This window comes from Neopsephotus bourkii, unplaced genomic scaffold (assembly GCF_033783945.1).
Source record: "Neopsephotus bourkii isolate Nb327-2 ecotype Australia unplaced genomic scaffold, CSIRO-AGI_Nbou_v1 NB_1768, whole genome shotgun sequence".
NCBI lineage: Eukaryota > Metazoa > Chordata > Aves > Psittaciformes > Psittacidae > Neopsephotus > Neopsephotus bourkii.
The window spans coordinates 489,062-508,719 of record NW_026902242.1 but is presented as its reverse complement, the minus strand read 5'-3'; the positions used below and the strand labels follow the sequence as shown (position 1 = coordinate 508,719).

Sequence of the window (19,658 nt, the reverse complement as noted above, 5' to 3'; positions counted from 1 at the left end):
TGCAGTGGAAATAACCTACCAGATTATCCTGCCAAGGCTGATAACCTGGGTGTAGGACTAGATGACTTTTGAAGGTCCTTTCCAACCCAAGCTATTCTCTGGTAACCAGGCACTGGCCAAGCAGCGGCTGAGCAGCAGCCACATCTATCCACAACAACACCTCATTCTGGTGACCTGTGTGGGATGAGAAAGGATGGGTTAAGCCCTGGGAGCATGCAAGGGACCTGGCAGAGCCACACAAGAGCTGTGGGGCACAGCCGCAGTGCCGTGCGCAGGGTAGACTTAGACTGACTCACCTCGCAGTAACAGGGAAGACATCAGCATTGAGCTGCTGTGAAATTCCCGGTTTTTCCAGTCAGACAGAGCCAAAAAAGCTGTTGGAAACCAGAAAGAACCAGTGGGAACGGGATCCTGCACTGCAGCAGAAGCCAGAGCAGGGTGTCTCAGCCGGGGTTAAACCCATCAGCTTGCAAATCACCAGCTCTGCTCCAAGAGCGGCTTTGTGCTGACCTCTCCAGTCCTGAGTGGGATTTAAAACACCAGTGCAAACAGATCAGCTCAGTATTGCCTCCTACCTGTTTTCACCTTGTTTTACATGGCAGCCAGGTTCAGTGAAGAGCAAGGGTATGGTGATACCTCGTGTGGCTGGCAGCAAGCATCCTCCATCCCTTCTTCTGCTTGCTGGAGAAAACAATGTTAAAAGAAGGCCATCAGAAAATCTCTCCATGGTATCTTCCTTCCCCCCTGTATTTTGTTTTCCTTTCCTGAGTCGCTCCCCAGCACCAGCATTAGGAAAGGACCAACCTGTCATCTGTCAGATGTACACATACATAAACCACTGCTGCTCACACACACCAAGTAGTTAAGCTTTCCTAAGTGGTCCTGGGCAGCCTGTCAAGTCCTTAGCTCGTCTGCAGAATGTGGTTGTAATTAGATAATTAATAACTTTGAGAAGGAAAGGAAAGGAAATAAGCTAAATGGGAGCTTTCCTTAGTGGGAGGAAATAATTATATCTGCTTTTTGATATATGAGCTGAGGTGGCTTTCTGAAGGCAGAAACAGCATCTCGCCCTCAAAGCCATCCCTCCCCCAAGTTAGACGGGGTCTCCCATGGGCACTGCTGCGTCACAGAGTTTGTCCCACCAGCCCACAACCGAGCAGCAGCAGGTTGCTGCAGAGCAGAGCAAACCCTGCAGGTAGCAGGGCTGCCAACATGCTGCTGCATCTTGTCACATCCCAATACATGGGGGAGGAGAGAGACGATATGGTTGAGTCACTGGGAATCACACGGAGAACTGGAGTTTAGCACAGCATTCCTTGGGGTTCCAGATGCTGCTAGCAGCAGATGGCATCCATGATGAATGCTTTGCTCCTGCCTATGGATTTATCATTTCAACCTCTTTACTTAGGTTGTACATCCAAAAGCCAAAATGAACTGCAAAGTTTAGGTTGATTTTCCTGTGGGTAGTGGTGGGTTTGGATGTTTGGATGTGCTTAGATATTGCATAAATGTGTTACCCAGGGATGGAAAGAAAACGGATTCGTTTCCCACAGAGCTTGCCTGATGTTGGGCTGGAGTCACTGGAGGTGGAGCTCCTAACGCCCAGCTCAGACACCCAAGCATCCAATCTCCCCTCTTCCCTTGCTCAAGGCAGTGTGGGGCTGCTCCTGGTGCCTTGGATCTCACTCAGATGCTGGATTAGCTGTTTGCTTCCATGCTGCTGGGACCAGGGGTAGGTTTCAACACGTGGTTACTGGTGATCATGAGCCACAGGCATAATCTGTAGGGAAAACAACTTTACCAGACAACATACCTCGGAAAGATGTCCTGTATTCTGTGTATTTATTTCTGTTTTCTTCCTTTTTTTTGTCTCTTCTCTCCAGACTGTCCAATGTCTCAGACTGAAGTGGAATTGGGATGTATCCAAGTTTGTAGCTTCTGAAACCTTAACAACCTCAAGTAAACTGGTCCAAAAGACCCCTCTTGACCTCCCTCGCTCTGAACTCTTGCGGAGCACTTAGACTGAGCAGAAAACAGCACCAAAGCTGATGGTCTGAAACTTTGCAACATCTCTCCCTAAAGCGACTGGCCAAAGAGAAAAGAGAAATGATATTCCTGGGTGTCCATCGTTGTGTCTGTCTGTCTGTGTGTTTGGTTTTAGCTCTTTGTTCTTCTGAAAAGCCTTAATTCAGGAATACATTTATGAGAAATGGTTGGGTTCAGATTTTACTCCCCTGGACCTGCATTCTTTTCTGGGTTTGTTTGCTGTCTGTTTGTTTAAATCCAATGCCTGATTTCTTGTACTTAATGGCAAAACTGGACCAAGGCTCTCGTAAGAAAAAAACAACAAAAAAAGAAAAAGAGAAGAAGAAACCCCACTGTGTCCCCAGCTCCCTGCATGATTTGTTTCAAGTACAGCCTGGATTACAGACTGCCCTCCAGCTCTACTGCCTCTTCCTTATTGCTCCATGATTTGCTACCGCTCACCCCCCTCATCCCCTTTTCGTTTCAGTGTATATGTTGCTTATTTGTTTTATTTATTGAGATATTTTTAACGAGCTAAGAGACTGCAATGTTGCTGTGTATACTGCTTCTCTTGCCAATAAAAATAAAGATGTCATGCAGCTACTGAGGGTATGAGATTTACATTCTTGACTGCACCACTCTGAGCAGGAGCTGAACTGCTTCCTTGCACCTCACCATGTTCTGACCTGCACTGATTTGGCTACAAGCTGCTTCTCAGGTGATGGAGGGCAAAAGGTGTGAGTGTCACTTGGCCAGGCTGATGTCTGCCTGTGTGTACCAGGAGTAGCTGGTTGTTTGCTTGCACCCTGGATAAGGAGGGTCACTTTTAGAGGAGATTTTGCCCTTAAAGGGACGTGGAGCTGTGGGAGCAAGTCCATAGGAGGCTATGGAGATGCTGCCAGGGCTGGAGCAGCTCTGCTCTGGAGCCAGGCTGAGAGAGCTGGGCTGGTTCAGCCTGGAGAAGAGAAGGCTCCCCAAGGGGAGACCTCAGAGCAGCTCCAGTGCCTAAAGGGGCTGCAGGAAACCTGGAGAGGGGCTTTGGACAAGGGGAATGGCTTTAACCTGCCAGAACAGGGGAGACTGAGATGAGCTCTTAGGCAGAAGCTCTTCCCTGTGAGGGTGCTGAGGCGCTGGCACAGGGTGCCCAGAGAAGCTGTGGCTGCCCCATCCCTGGCAGTGTTCAAGGCCAGGTTGGACACAGGGGCTTGGAGCAACCTGCTCTAGTGGAAGGTGTCCCTGCCTGTGGTAGGGGTTGGAGCTGGATGAGCTTTAAGGTCCCTTCCAATACAAACCATTCTGATTCTATGAAAAGCCAGCTGCACTATTGAAACGGTCACCCAGAGATGCTGTTCTGTTCCTCCTTCCTACTTACCTTACTTCTGCTCACCCTGTGAGCAAACACTGGGGTGGACTTTACCAGTGCTCAGTAACCACCCTCCATCACCTTGCAGAGCCCCATCAGACCCTTGGTCATACACATGTTGAATCTGGGTTTTCATTTCGAAGTCACAAACAACATGCTTGAAAACAAATCATTCCGGAAAAAAAAAACAACACCAAACCATAAAATTACAAATTCCTTTAAAGAACAATTGTGGTGGAGCTGGAAGCACGGGCCTGAAGTATCCAAGAGACCTTTTGTTCTCACACCCTTTCCCTGATGGATTAACAACAGTGCTGGTTAGAATCTGGGCTGCGACACTGAGGTGATGGAGCGAGATTTATGGAAGGGCAGGTTCCTGGCAAAGGCAGCTTGGGAGCCGCCATGCTCCTTGTTGGGATTATCAACCCAACTCTTGCAAAGCAAGAGGCAAACCAGGTCTTTGTAAGAGAGATCTGCTCAGGAATTGGCAGGGTGTGATGTTTGAAGCAGGGAGGGAGGGGGGAAGAAGAGATGGTGAAGGATAATTGACTCCGGGGGGGGGGAAAAGGCAAGTCTGTGGTGTCTAGAGCCATTCAAAAATAAATCATGTCATTCCATCTAAACCAGCTTCAGAGAAAAACATTTTAACATGCCAAATCAAGAACATACATGTGTGTATCAGATGCATTAATTGCCTGATAGGTTTCAGAGCTTGAACGTCACATGTTTATTTTAAACCAAGCACAGTTGCATAGAGTAAAATATATCACATCCATTAGAAGCTCTTATTCGCTTAAAAGTCAATGACATCTCAGGCTGGGCTTTTGGTAACAGCAGAGCCAAAAATACCATTTAAGAAGGTGAGTTTGACAGATGTCATGCAACGCAGCAAACAGAATTTTCCCTCTTTTCTTTTTGTCCCCCAGGGGATGCTTGTTTGTGTCTTGGTTTCTGCCACTTGGTGAATCATTAATTGTGCTCCAGTTTGCACCATAGAAACATATAGAATGGTTTGGGTTGGACCTGAACTTCCCCTCTTTAACCAAACTGATTTCACCACAGGGAGTGACATTTTTTCAACCCAAATCCAGCTTCAGCCTTATTAATGGCTTGTCAGAAGAGCCTGTTGCGCTGCTTTGCTCCCCCAGGACATGACCAGGACCAGGAGGAGATGGTCAGACCTACCCCAGGCACAGCTGGATGTGTGCAGCCACAGCAGTGCCTCCATAGCTGCCATGTGCCTTCCTTAATGCTCACAAGCATACATTGGTAACTCTTCCATCAGTTTTGGGAGTTAGCCAAGGCTCCTCTGGGTGAATGGCCTTGGAGAGGTAAATCTGGAGCCCAGGGGTAGAATCATAGCACGGTTTGGATTAGAGGGGACCTTAAAGCTCATCCAGTTCCAACCCCCTGCCACAGGCAGGGACACCTTCCACTAGAGCAGGTTGCTCCAAGCCCTTGTGTCCAACCTGGCCTTGAAGATTTGGGTTTTGGGGTAGAAAAAGCAGTAACTGTATAAGCTGGTGAAGCAAGTCAGAAAACAGCTATGCCATAGGACTGGGGTGAGTGGTTTCAGTTCCCCGGGGGAGAACTGACCCTATCAAATGCTCCACAAAGTCCTGACAATTTGAGAGCTGTAAACTGTCCGGATAACAGATTCCTAACAGAAAACACATTGGGATTGATGAAGAGAGAGACGTGCATCTCAATCAGCTGCTGAAAAGACTTTTCATCTTGTCTGAGTTCTTCTTGCATGAGCCAGCAGTGTGGGTTAGTTCAGAAGAAACCGAAGTAAAGGTAAAACTCACACCCTATATCCACAGCTGTGTTGTCATGTGCAGGACATAACACTGATACATTTGCTTCTCTTTCTTACATGGTAGGAGGGGGTTCTTCAGTGGTATTCCTCATACCATTCACCCTAATTCCTCAGGGGACTGAGTTTTCCTTTCCCAATCCCACCCCTGCATGAAAGTCCAACAACCCATAGGAGATGAAGAGAGCAGGGACAGACTCTCCTGTGCAAAACAGAATGAGACCGAAAAAATCCCCTGATACAGCTCCTGACAATGAGGTTGCTCCTCCATGGCAACACACATGCACACGTGGAGCCTGGTTAAATACTGGTCCTGGACTGTCTGGTCTCTGTTCATAAGAGGCTACAGAAAGCACCCAGGACATGCTGGTTTGTGCAGTAATCCAGCAAACAACAAAGTGAAATGGTCACTGGGATGAAGCCAAGCACTGAGGTGATGATGTGAAGTGTACTGATAGTCTTTCAAATGCTTCTCCTCAATCCCAGCTCAATTTAGCACCGTCAAACCACCCTGTTTTCACAAGGGGGCAAAAAGCCTTCAGCTGCCACTCATGTTTTCGGATTGAGTCCTACATATGGACCAAATGAATCCCTTGGGAACTGTTTTCTCCCTAGCTTTTTCCATGGCCACCGCATTTTCAAGGAAGCAGGGAATGCTGACAGCAAGGCGGGATTGGGGAAGGGAGGGGAAACACTGGCAATGTTTCCCAGGGATGCTTGTGAACTGGGACCACCCAGGCACCATTTCTGGGATGCTGAATTCAGTCCCCCCCCCCCCGAAGGGTGACAGCAAAGAGAGGTCTGTGTTGGTTAGCATCACCTCAGCACTGAGATCTCAGCTATGGGAGCTTGCATCCTGCCCAAGCCTGGGAGAGGAGGGAGCCCATGAGCTTTTGGAGGCACCCAGATGCAGTCAGCTGTATGATGAGGACAATGATATACTGCTGTTATGAAGCAGAGTGACGAAGTGGCCTTTAGCAGGGTTAAATGTAAAAATTGCCCCCAGAAACCACAAGTGATGTGAAAGTGCTGTTGTCTGAGATCTTTTGCTCAAACTATTATTGTATATTATCTGGGCAGGCTTGAGGAAGCAAAGCATTGCAAATGGTAGTCCCCCATATGGCACAACTTGTTCCAGTATGGATGTAGGCTCCATCTGTTCTGCCCAGCTTTGCTCACAGCACTGGCCAGAAATCATGGATTCATAGATTCATTTAGGTTGGAAAAGACCTTTAAGATCATCGAGTCCAACTGTTATCCCAGCACTGCCAAGTTCACCACTAAACCGTGTTTTTAAGTGCAACATCTCCACATCTTTTAAATACCTCCAGGCTCTAGGGATAGCGACTAGGGAGTGACAAATGCCCTGAGGTATTTTGAAGGAGGGCTCTGTTCATTGCTGGATTTAGCCAAACATGGATCCCAAAAGCCATAGACGACTACTGGATGCTTGGATTTTGGAGATCCCTTGCAAAGCACTCAGCGAGAGGAGAGGTTACAATGACAGATATCAAGAAGGTATGCCTGCCACCCCAAAAAAGCTTCATCAGTGGTGCCCTGGAACAGCATGGTGAGGGCCGTTTGTATGGCTGACATGCAGAGTGGTTTGGGAGGAGAAGATCCTTCCTTTGGGGCCCTCCTTCATCTTCTTCAGGCAGACAAAACCTATTCCTGTGCTGCTTCAGCCACAAAGGACAAAAGGAGAGGTCAAGCCCAGCAGAAGACCCCCTTTCACAACCCATCCCTTCATCACTTACATGTTGTCTTCATAATGCATTCAAAATCATGAGCTCCTGTCTCATCTTTAACCTTTTCTCCCACTTCTAGCACTAAATCAGTAGCCATAAACTGGTCAACCAAACCTCAATAATAAGCAAATGCCATACATTACCAGCATTTCACCCATGTTTTAATGGAAAAATTCATATTTAATAGGATAATCTAATGGGATTATTCAGAAATCATAGATTCATAGATTCATTTAGGCTGGAAAAGACCTTTAAGATCATTAAGTCCCAGCACTGCCGTGTTCACCACTAACCCATGCTTTTAAGTGCTACATCTCCACACCTTTTCAATACCTTATGAGTATTGAGAGTTATTTACTCATGAGAAACCATGAGTTCTTGTCTCATCTGTAACTCTTTTTCCTACTTCTAGCACTAAATCAGTAGGTATAAGCTGGTCACCCAAACATCACTAATAAGCATGTTTTACTGGGATAACTCAAATGCATGTATGTGTTTCAGCTGCATCGCGATGCTTTTTGTGCTTTTGATGTCTTTTTGATGTCTTTTGATGGCCTTTGGAGTCTCAGGATTTGGTTTGAGCATGGTAAAGTGCACTCAGCCCTTTTATGATTTCCTGCCTTGTTTCAGAGCCCTGCACTGAAAGACTTTAGTTGCCTCCTAAATCTTTCCCCAGAACTCTCCTGTCACTTTAAATATTCCCAACATTTTGTTAGCTTCAAGACTTTGAAATCATATCAAAGTAAACCTCAAAGGGAAATAACACAGGGAAGAGTAAGGCTGGAGCTTAATTCATATTTAAATAAAGATCTTTGGCTTCAGCTTGGGTTACTGCATAAAATGACTGGGAGCAAATGGAGCTTTTAAAGGCCATGTTCCCCCCAGGGGTCTAGTTTAAACCGATGAGTGAGCCTACCGGGCGGAGGAATGAAGCTGCCTTCCCATGAAAAATTCCCTACCATTGGGAAGAATAACATTTGAAGCTCTTCAGGATCAAGATGGACTTTTTCCTCCCACCCCTCCTGAGCTGTGACCCTGGATGGTGTTTGCAAATGGTGCTGCCTCCCTGCAGGCAGGCAGAAACTTTGTTAGAGCCTCTGCAGAAGGAAACAAAGAGCTAAGGATTGATAGCCTCTGCAGAAGGAAACAAAGAGCTAAGGATTGATTTGCGAGTCAAAACGTAGCTTCCTTTTCCTTCCTTTTTCTTCCTTCTCTCCTGCCTGCCTTCCTGCCTTCCTTCCTTCTTTCCTGCCTGCCTACCTGCCTTCTTTCTTGCCTGCCTGCCTACCTTCCCCTGCCTTCCCCTTCCTCTAACCTCACATTTCTGAAATGCCAACAGGAGATATCCCCCTTCCCCCCTTCCCAAAATACCAGTTTCCAGGAAAGAAGGAAGGAACTGAGGGCTGGTTTCCAACAAACCTCAACACCTGACTGGGATTTGTACAGGGCCACACTAAAGGCAGGTTTCCAAGCCGCCTGCCCAGCACAGGCATGCTTGGAAGACCAGCCAAGCACACAGCTCCCCTTGCCTTCATCTAGGGATGCCCTTTGCTATTCGACTTTAAGCTACGTATCCAGTGCAGCACAGAGCAGCAGTGGTGATGGATTTAGCCTTCCACGTCCCCTCTGCTTTTATTTCTTACTTCCTATTCAAGAACAGTGGGCGGGAGCGACAGCTTTTGCTAATGCTGGCAACTCCAGAGCTGCCAAAACCCGAAACAAAGGCTGTGAGAAAGATATTTCTGCAGGACCCATTTGCTGAAACATGATTCATTTCTTTCAGATAAATCATATTTCCTCTGACCAACGCTTACAAAAGGGTTAGGCTCCCTTATCCAGCCTGCATGATGAACACATCCAGAGCATGTGCTTCCAGCTGAGTCTTTGCCATGCTGCACTCGACAGCACGATGCGGCAGCACGAAGCTGCTCTCAGCAAAGGTAGCTTGAAGCAGGGGGACTTGCACTGGGTTTTTCCTTCTATGTGCCCCAGGCCTCACCAAGTCACGCGGCTGAAGGAGACTCTCCCACCCAGCTCCATGCCACCACTTCAAGCAGCATTGTTTTCAGCTGGGCTCTGACATGCCTGCCTCAGTCAATGTGGCTTTCTCACCAGCTACTGGAAACAATGGGCTCTGCGGGTCATTTGCAGTTCATCGCGTCTTTGAGTTGTCCGCTCACTTACTTGAAAAGAAACAGTTCTGCTTCGCACATGGCACCAGGATCCATGATGAAATTTCCTAACATCCCCTATTTCAGAGTCCTCTTACAAGCCAGACTGCAGCTTGCTTTCCCAAATTAGTGATCTGGTGGAAACTCAGCAGGAGCTGGGCGAGGGACCAGTTGGAATGGTCCTGGTGATGCACAAGACAGCGGCTTGGGAGCACCATGGGAGGTGGGGATTGTGCCATGATCCCCCGGCCCACTTGGGTCTGGATCCAAGGCTCAGCTCTGGCATTGACACTGATGGATTTTGACCCTGACCCCTCTCTTTCCAAAAGCCCTTCACTTACTTATGGACAGCAAGAGGAGCTGGCTGAGCATCTTCTTCCTCCTCACCCCTCTTGGTGCTCAGCTGGAGGCTGCATCGGGCTTTCCATCCAGTCACGGCAAACCCTAGTAGGGTGATGGACCCAAAACGCTGGGGAGGGAGATCCATGGGCACAGCCCCTTGCATCACACTGGTGTGGCTCATGCCATCCATGGGGCCAGCCACACATCTGCCAGAACCAGCCATGAGCCTTACACATGGCCAAACTTGGCCACCTTTCATCATCCATCCAAGATGAGGCCTCTGACCTCTATATTTGCTCTCCTTTCTCTCCATCACTTTCCCCTGGACACCTCCATCCCTCTCCACTGGCCTCTTTCATCCGAGCTTCCTCTACACAACAGTGACAATCACAGCCAGTGTCTATTCAGCCCCATGGCCACAACCTTACCCCACCAATGCCACCTTCCTTCTGGCAGACACAAGGCACCACAGTGTATTACCTGGTCGGTACTGATACTCCTGGGGATCATGAGGACATCTGTCCTCAGACAGCTCCTTGTGATTTGGTGGGGGTGATGTGGAGTTCTGGTCTTCCTCCCAGGATAGGGGACAGGTGAGCACAGGAATGACATTTGCAGCTCCACATTAGGGAGAGGTGGATGTGCTTGTGCCTGCACTGAATTTTTAACATCTTGGCCTAGAAGGAAGCCAATTTCCCTTTTTTTCCCCCTATTTTGTTTTCCTTGGGATACATGATTTGGCTGGAGAGATATTGACATGATTTATTATCACCTGGCTTGCTCTCCCCCATGCAGTCTTCCTTTAACCCCTCTCTCAACAGCAACAAAGCTACACCTTCACATCAGCACCATCAGCTACACCCAGGCATCATGCCTTGTGCCATCACCGTTGGCACACTGAAACAGCTGGGGGTGTTGTCTGTGGCCAGCTCAGGCTTGTGCAGCAGTCACCGGTTGCCACCACAGAGCATCCTTGTCTCATCAGGGTGCCAGGGCAAGCTGAGTGACTGAGGGAACTTGCACCACCTAAAAGCCAGCAGAGGAGTGAGTATCCATCAAATCTTGAGTCCCAACCTTCTCATATTATGGCAGTGGGCTGAGGTGGGGCGAGATTTATCCCTTCTGGAGATAAATGCATTAATGCTGCATTACAATAGAATTAAATCAACAGTGCCAGTGGTTTTGTTGCAAATGCTGCAGGAGCAATGTATTTCTGCTAAAGAAACAGCTTCCATCCTGAGACATGTGGTGCACGGGGTCTCCTCTGTCTACATCCAATCCCTCCCCACAGTGCATTAGGATATTAGAGTGGGAAAGAGCACTGCACATGAAGGCAGAAGCTTTCCGAGAGGCGGCTGCAGCACACACATCTGCTCGAGGCAGGATATGGGGAGTCCATCCCCAGCACCACAGCACAGTGTGGACTGGGAGTAGCTACCTCTGGTGCAGCTCTGCTGGGCTGTAATCAGATCTTAATCAACTGAACCTCATGCTGTGACATGTTTATATGACCAGACCCTTTCCCCTTCATTAGTATTGGGGTCAGGAGAAGGCAAAGGTCAGCCTCGAAGCAGACGATTTCACTTCTAAACTAAACCATCGCCTCCTACCTCCCTCCTCAAAGAGCTTGGCTCATAAATTTTCATTGAATACCGCCAAGATGACTCTTTTACCCTCATCACATTCTCTTTAGTAGGAGGGATATTTCATTTCCCAAAACCAGAGGGCAGTTCCTTATTACCCAGTGTCCCAAGCTTTGGCTGGTATCCTGCCTTGTGCTTCCATTGATGTAGTCAGGACTACTAGAAAGATAAAGGGGACAGAAACGCCAGATTGGCACTCCAGCTGCCTGGTTTTAATGGTTCTGCCACCCGTGCTCCCACAGCATCAGTGACCCATTTGACGTGCTGGGGGGCTGGAAAACCAAACCCTACGGTCAGGAATTCATGTGCTCGCTTCACTTGGAAGAGAAAACAAGGACAAAAAATGCATCTGGCTTTCAGGTTTGCTGCTTTTACTCCCAGAGTCCAACTAAAGCTCAGTGTCCAAAAAGCAAACCGAAGGGAGTGATTTAGACAGCCAGTTTCAAAGGACGTTAAAGGATTTAGGTGCTCAAGGAGAAGCAAAGAGCTGCTTTTCACAGCTGCATGTGGAAAGCCCACTGGGATAACGTGAACCTTCCCGGAGCTGAATGCACTTTCTGCCCTGGAGCTGCAGGTTCACATCCCACATGAGAGTCACTGTTAAAAACACTGATGATTGCAGCTGGGTCTCAGCTCCCATCGACCACACTGAAAAGGGACAGTTCAAAACCAGTGGGTGATTTCAGAGGACCAGACTATTGTGGGTGATGCTCAGCAGTTGCTGCAGTCTCCACATAGCCCAGTGTTGTTATTTATACCCTGGTGAGACATAACACAAACAACCCATCACAACCAACAGTGAACTTGCTACAAACAGTACCTATACATCCCCCTGAGCCAGGGGTAAATGTATGCATTTTCCACACAGCTCTGCTTTTCCACCCCACTGAAGGCTGTTAAGGACAATTTCCCCTGCTTAGGTCATCCTCACCTCCCCACTAGCTCAGCTCAAAGGACAGTGCCTGTGGGTTGGTGCCATCGTGTGGATATAGCTGCAATGAAGAGGAGGAGGAGGAAAGGTGGGAGGAAGAACGCTGGGAAAAGGACAAATCTGGCGTTGTTCAAGTCTGGGTCTAAGCCGAGTTCCCTCCTTGTGGTCTTCAGTGGGACCACGATGTTTCCTCCAGCAGGTTAAGTAAATAGAACAGCAAAGGCATGCACCACTTGCATCTTATCTACCCTAAGACAACTGCTGATACCAACAGCAGATCTTCAGGGGGGAGTTCTCCCAGATGATGCCCTAATGAAAGCAGCAGCAGCAGAGATTGATCTCTGCAGTGCTTGAAAGTCTCAGAAGTTGAAATGAAGCTGTGAGTGATACTCTGTCTACCTTACTTGAGCTTTCCCATTTGGAAATGAGGCTGGAACACACTCATGCATCTATTGTCCCCTCCAGGACCGTCTGGTCTACCAACACAAACATGAACCTGCAGGAAAATCAGGCTGTGGATTTTGGCTAGTGGCAGAGGGTGGGTTCTTTGCTCTGGACTTGCATCCTGTCCTGGAAGTCACACAGTCCCCAGCCTCCAACTCTCTTGCAAAACTGAAAAGCAATCCCAGCTCAGGATAAAAATAAAGGGTCCATGGGGCCCTGTCACTCTGGGGTCAACTGATGCAGTGGACGTGCAATCAAGCTCCTTCATCTATTTTTTCCAATGCCTTTTATAGGCTGGATCTGAAACGAAGCCAAGTGACGAGCAGAATCCCCTCATGAGCCTGGGGTTTCCTTTGTACAGTCAAAATCCCAAGCCAAGTCCTGCTGGCTGGGATGTTCCCATTATCTTGCCGAGTGGAGCGCTGAACTCTCATGGGCTCCTTCCAAACCCCCATCCTCTGGGATGGAGAGCAACCTGCCTCAACTCAATGCTTCACTCCTCGTGGGATGAGGAGGGGAGACTAGCTTGGTTCCCACAAGGGGAGGAAGTCTGTGAAGGATGCTGTGCAGGCACTGCTGAGCCTCCCTCTCTTTGGATGAGGCCTTATGTCTCTGTACTGACCTCTGTCCCCCACACACATACACTATGCCTGTCCACCCTTGTCATGTTTTTGGCTCCCCCTGAGTTCACACTGCCAAGGTCTTTGCAAACTGCTTGTAGCATTGGAGTCAAGTGACTTCCCACTCACAGGCGCACTGTCTCTGCCAGGATGGCTCTGGAGGAGCTCTGCATCTTACCTCTGGAACAATCTGCCACTGAGGACCTCTTTGGATGAGGTGTAAGGGGCATACAGGTGGCCAGTGCTCAACCCTATGCTCCATCTCTGGCAGTGTTTGAGGCCAGGTTGGATGAAGCCTTGGGTGAGATGGTTTAGTGTGAGGTGTCCCTGCCTGTAGCAGGGGGGTTGGAACTAGATGATCTTAAGGTCCTTTCCAACCCTAACTATTCTATGATTCTATGATTCTAACCCTATGGGCTTGGACACCCCATGCTTGAGTGGTTGTCATCAGCTGGACCACCAGCCTGTAGGTGCAGGAGGGTCTCATTCAGCAATCCATCAGGGCTCATCCATCCTTAGATGGCTGGCATCCCATTCCAGCCAGGTTTTGCAGCATGTGGCTGACTGCATCCAAGATTCATTAATGACCCAACCCCATGTTGCTGTTTCAGATTAAATTGTTCCCAACACTATGCATTGTTGTTTGGGAAATGCACGGTCCTTTCCCATATGTCTTTGACCTATAAAATGAACATCTCCCAAAACTGAAAGGTTATTGCCAACTACGACGTGTTTTCATTTCTCGTCTTTAAGCACATTTCATGCTTTGCCAGAACTTTTTAGGAGGTTGAGACTGAAGGCCTTAACTCAGGAAAACACTTCAAACGCGTGCCAAATAGGACTTGAACGCACACTTGCATCTAAGCACACGCTACAGGCCTGTGCTGTTGTGATGGCTTTGCAAATTGGTGCAAAAACCCATCTCCCTCTTCATTAACTCAGAGACTCTCAGATTCTGTCCTCAGTTTACTGACAGTCACCTCCAGGTGAAATTTGGTTGCAGATGTGCAGCTCCTACAACACAAAGCACAGTTAACATGCGAGGATTGCTAACCAGGGCTTACAGAAGCCGTAAAAAGCCAAAGTAAGTCGAGGTGGGTGATATTCTTCAATGTTGTTTTCTTTTTTTAAACATACAACCATTTGCAGCAATTTCAGGGAGTTTCTGCTTTTAACACCAAAATCTGGCAAACTCTCCGGAAGGCATATTTCTGATGTTCCTAAAGGAAATTCCAAAGAGACCGTGATTTGAAATCTCTTCTTCTTTCTAAGTTTTACAATATAAAGCAGTCAGCATCCAAGTAAAATATCTCACTTCAGGCTGGCTCAAATATCTCTTTCTATTTGTTTCTTTATGTATTTTGCCTGAAATATCCAATGTTTCATTTTTACATTTGTCCCAAATCAGTATTCCAACTTTCTGAGATGTTTTTTCCCCAGTTTTTGAAATCTGCTTATATCCTGAGGACTGAAAACAGAGCTGGGCAAAAGAAGAGGGAATGCAAAAGGCCAGTGTTAAAATTTGTCTTTAAGAACTTACCACACTGTGGGGATCGAAAGACAAGGAAATCTGTATCCTAATTTCAGGAAAGAAACATTTCACCATTACAAGTTAAAATACCAGATGGAGACCAGCCTCTCCCCACTGCCTCAACCCTTCAGCATTCCTACCTGCACTGTTAAACCCCCAAATCAAGCCACTCCTGCAACATGCCTTTTATCTCAGCAGCACAACTCTCCTCATGAAGGAGAGCTCATATTCTGTTTCAACACACTTCTAACATAGTAATGCCATTAACCTGCAAAGCACGGTTATCAGAGGAGATGTTTGAGATGGGGAATGGGTGACTGCAGCTTCCCTCTTGTGAGCAGTCCTTGCCTTTTGGAAGCGAGGTCTTCAGTTCAAGACCTTGGACAATCCTAGCAGAACTTAGCTTGTCCTTTCTAGCTGCAGAGAGCAGGCAGAGAAGTGTCTTGATTAATGACAATGTGTGATTTGCCCCACCACAAAGACCTTAGGAAAGGCTGTTGTGATGGAAGATGCAGGAACACGCAGTTGGAAGCACTGTCCCCTGTTGCGGAAGCATGGTGCAGTGCACTGAGCAGAGCAATGACGGCAACTCAGGAGAAGCTGCTTCTGGTGGCTCCTCTCCTGCCCAGACCAGTCCAAGCACAGAGCCTCAAGACTGATCTAAAAGACACCAACACTGCATTCAGTGAGCATCCCACCTCTAAACCTACCCTGAGCAGGCTGGAGAGGGTGCTTCTTCACCAATATGCATCCCCAGCCAGTGCTTTGGAGATGGTCTTCCCCATGCACACAGCTTACATCAGCAAAGCAACCAAAGCTCTTCCACTCCTAGGGCTACCATAGAATACGATGGCAAACAGAAAGGGGAAAAATGCCCAAATCACATTTTTTGATCCTCAGAAAGTTTGATCACTCGTGGAATCAGAGAATCACAGAATGGTTTGGGTTTGAAAGGACCTGAAGATCATCCGGTTCCATCCCTCATTCACAGACAGGGACACCACACACTAGACCACGTCACCCAAGGCCTATCAATCCTGGCTTTGAACACTGCCAGGGATGGAGCAGCCACCACTTGCTTGGGCAGCCTGTTCCAGTGCCTCACCACCCTCACAGTAAAGAACTTCTTCCTTATATCCAACCTGAACTTCCAAATCAGTGCAAAATGAAGAGGCTTTAAAATGGAGAGGTGAAAGAAGCAGTTAGGAAGGTCACTTGGTTTCATTCCTATTGTTAAATGGTAAAGTTGTTCTCTCCTTTAAGATGTCAAATGCCTGTGAAGCAAACAAACCAAGCTCAAAGCACAAACTTCCCGACACCTACCTCAATGAGACACAAGGCTCGTGGACATTCATGCAGACAAGACTGCAAGACTTGCATGCTAAAAATAAACCTCCTTGAGAAGGGCTCTGCCAAAGTTAAAGAGGTTAGGAGCATTGGTGGGAAACAGTGCTGAAAGGGAAAGATAAAAGAGACCAGAGAGAAAGAGGAGGAAAGAGCAGAGGGAGAGGACTGGGGCTAAGGCTGTGCCAGTCAGGAGGGATTTGGCCGGATGATGGTTTTACTGTATTTAAATGTGTAAGATATACTTTGATTAATTCTAGTAGACTACACCAAAGCCATACTTGCAACTCCCAGCATGCTAATTATGGAGAAGAGGCGGACAGTGACTCATGCTGGAAGCTTCCCAACTTCCAAAAAGATGGGGGGAACCAGGAATCTCAGTGCTCAGGCAACCACGACAGTCCCTGGACCCATGCTGGGAGAAAGGTCAAGACTGTTCCCAAGGAAGGCTGGCAGGGAAGCCACCAGGAGGATGGGGACGAAGGGGAGAGGTGGAGGTACCTGGCTGTGGGGTTCCTTCCTGGTGCTGGGTTTGCCTCAGCATCTCCCCATCTATTCAGGCAGGGCAGCTGTTTCCCTCAGTGCTAATCCCATCAGTTGGAGTCAGGGATGTTGCCATCTCACATCAGAGAAGCCCTTGGGAAAACATCATTGAGGTCTGCTCTAGGTAGGGCATTTCTCCTCCATGGCATCCAAAAACCAGGTGGTGACAGAGGGCAGGAGCAATGTACCACCACCCTGTCAACCAAGCCTTGCAAAGCTGAAGTACTGGAGCCATGGACTTGCAGAGACATGGATGGAGCCCACCAACTCCAAATTGCATGAAGATAAGGTCTGACAGGTCACAGAGGGAAAACCACAGACCCCAAGCCTCAGGTGTTCCACTCTGCTCCTGCATGGGAAGGAGCTCCCTCATATCAGCATTTAGCACGAAGGAGATGCACACACACAGATGTTTGCTCAGCAGTGATTACCACCAGCTCTGAAACATCTCTGGGGGCGATAGCAGAGAAACTAAGGGGGGTCCTTGCCTGATATTTATTATCCCACCTCAGCTCCATTCTCATCTACTCATTTTTAACTCACTGAGAAGCTGACAGCATCAGAAACTGAAGCCAGAGCATCAGATTAACGACATCTTTCTTCTCCAGGCTTTTGGCCACATGTTTGAGTTGGTTCAGCCCATGAATAAAACTGAAACCCTTATAATCTTATAGGCTTGAGACAGAGGCGGGAGGTGGGGATGACAGATTTAATGCCTTGTATCCAATTATAGTTTCAGTTATTTAAGAAAAAAAGATTACTTTCAATAATTATTTATGTATATATATTTAAAGGAAAGCAAGAAAAGAACCTGCAGGATGTGACACCCCCACCATCTCCATCACCCTGGTTCGTGGCTTAGACCACAGGGGTGTGTTGCATGGGTGCGCATCATTCTAGATCTGAGCAGGAACCCATCTTGCGTCCTTCAGATGGCATTAAGGAGGAAACGAGGCATTAACAAGCCTGCAGCACTGTGCTCCCTGGCTCCACCCCAGACCCAGCTGGCTCCATAGCCACTAGAGGGGGGTGGAAGGTAACTAGTGGAGAAGATGGTTTCCTCCTAATGTGTCCTCCTGAGAAACATAGACATCAGGGGGATTGGGGAGTTCTGCAGTCCTGGGTAGGATATGGACGTCCACCACACTCTGAGTTCACAGCATCCACATGAGAAGGTTTTCCCCATCATCCACAACACCAGCATGCTGCTGAAGCAACCTTCTGAATGGAGGAACCACGTGGGATGTCAAACTTGCTCTCCAGAGTGGGGTTGCTGTGATGCCAGTTGTGGAATGAAGCCCTTTGGAGTTCTCCCTTTGGAGAAGGGAAAATGAACAAAACCACAAGCTGGAGAGCTGCAGAAACAGGTATGAAATGCAGAGATGGGGCAGCACAGGCAGCGTGAGGAGGAGTTAAAGGCAGTGTCCTAACTCAAGATCTACGGGATCACCCACCTTCGGCCCCCTTCCAGAGAGGTTACAAACTCTCTGCTGTGCTCTCAGATGGGATGCTCGTGTGAGAAATCTTCTGTGGCAGCAAATAAATCCAAACCCAACACAAAAGCCCATCATGTAAGAGACTAAGAGGCTATTGCACCTCATAGGCCACCAGCAATGTCCTGGAGCAGCATTTGGGGAATGGTGGTAAACAAAGCTGGGTGATAGGACAAGGAATGATGGGTTTAACCTGAAACAGGGGAATTTCAGGTTAGATATAAGGAAGTTCTTTACTGTGAAGGTGATGAGGGTGCCTGTCTGTGATTCTATGATGAAACCCAGACTGGACTTACCTTGTTCCAATGGTATGGGGTCCAAAACAGTGCTGCAAGTGTATCAGGGGTGGTTGGTTGAAACACTTCCTGGCCAGAGGCATGGGCTATAACATACATGTTGCTTAGTTCACTGCAGACAGCCTTGGTTTCACCAGGGTTCTAGGTCACTGTGGCCCCTCATCAGAGGTAACACCACGAGGTCATCCAAGTACTCCCCTCATTGTGGGACTTGGCAAGTGAGATCTTGTCCTGTATATTCACCGATCTTGGGCACTAGGGCTTCTCCTTTTCCTATTAGCAACCAGACCAGGCATTCCTCCTGGAGCACAACACACAAGCCATTGAGTGGAGATGTACATTATATACAGGAAATAGAGTGCCAGGCCTGTGACATGAAAAACATTTCTGGTTTTGCTATTGGGAAGCTACATTTTATTGACTTAAGTCCCCAGCCCACAATGAAGCAATTATTAATGCTCTATGATATTGAGATATCAAACAAGATTAATAGTTCAAGCTCAGAGCCATGTTGGGCAGGGAGAGCTATCCAGTTAGTATGGTATTTCTCCTTAGGAGCACAGCAGAAGCAAAGCCATGCAAGCTGGAGGAAGGGCAATCACTGAAACAACTTTTCAGTGTATTTCCCCCCCAAAAAGCACTGTGTTTGCACATCCCTGTTCCTGCTCCTCTCCCCTGCATCACACTCCATTTGCTAACACAGGATCTGAGGAACCAGTGGCAACCCCCTGGGAAAGGCAGCTGCAAGGAAAGCAAGATTCCATGCTTGGCTTTTGCACGCAAGCCCTGCTATGCTCCTCTCCTTGACAAGTCCCCCCCCATGGGAGAAAGCTTTGCCCAACAGGAAGCAGGGAGCTCTGCAGCTGAGCAGCAGGATGCTTGGCTTCATCACTAGCAAAGGGGTCAATATTTTTGCTCATGTGCGTGCATCCCCCCCCTTGGGTCACTGAAACATATGCCCTGTAGTGCAATTTGGCAGGCTCTGAAGAGGTCCAGCTTGGCTATGGTAGCTCAAAGCACTGCCTTTCCACACTGCAGCATTTATTACCCTCTCCCCCCTAAAAAAAAACCATTACTCCATATATCTTCTCAAGGTGACCGGCCTGGGCTCTGGTCTAATCAGATAGTTTCCCCCTTTTATCTCCCCCTGATCTGTCCAAGCTGCTCTGGAGTCCATCAACCCAGTGATATCATCCCTTGGCACAGCCCCTGCCTGTTTGCTTCCTGCCAGGATGAATCCTGTAAACACTCACAAGAAATCACAGCGGGCCCTGGGGGAAGCGCTTCTTTTACCTCCTCCCCTCTAGAGAAAGGGCCCATCCCTCACTGCTCACACGAGATGCTGGGG

At 48.1% G+C, this 19,658-nt stretch overlaps 1 protein-coding gene across 1 annotated transcript in view; it reads left to right on the top strand.

Annotated features, from left to right (window-relative positions):
- TWIST2 (twist family bHLH transcription factor 2) overlaps positions 1-2,629 on the top strand; it is a 35,716-nt gene extending 33,087 nt beyond the window's left edge. The window contains exon 2 of the mRNA XM_061378979.1: positions 1,884-2,629. The gene's annotated coding sequence lies outside the window, so the exon portion shown is untranslated. The remainder of the gene's footprint in view (positions 1-1,883) is intronic.
- The last annotated feature ends 17,029 nt before the right edge of the window (positions 2,630-19,658 follow it).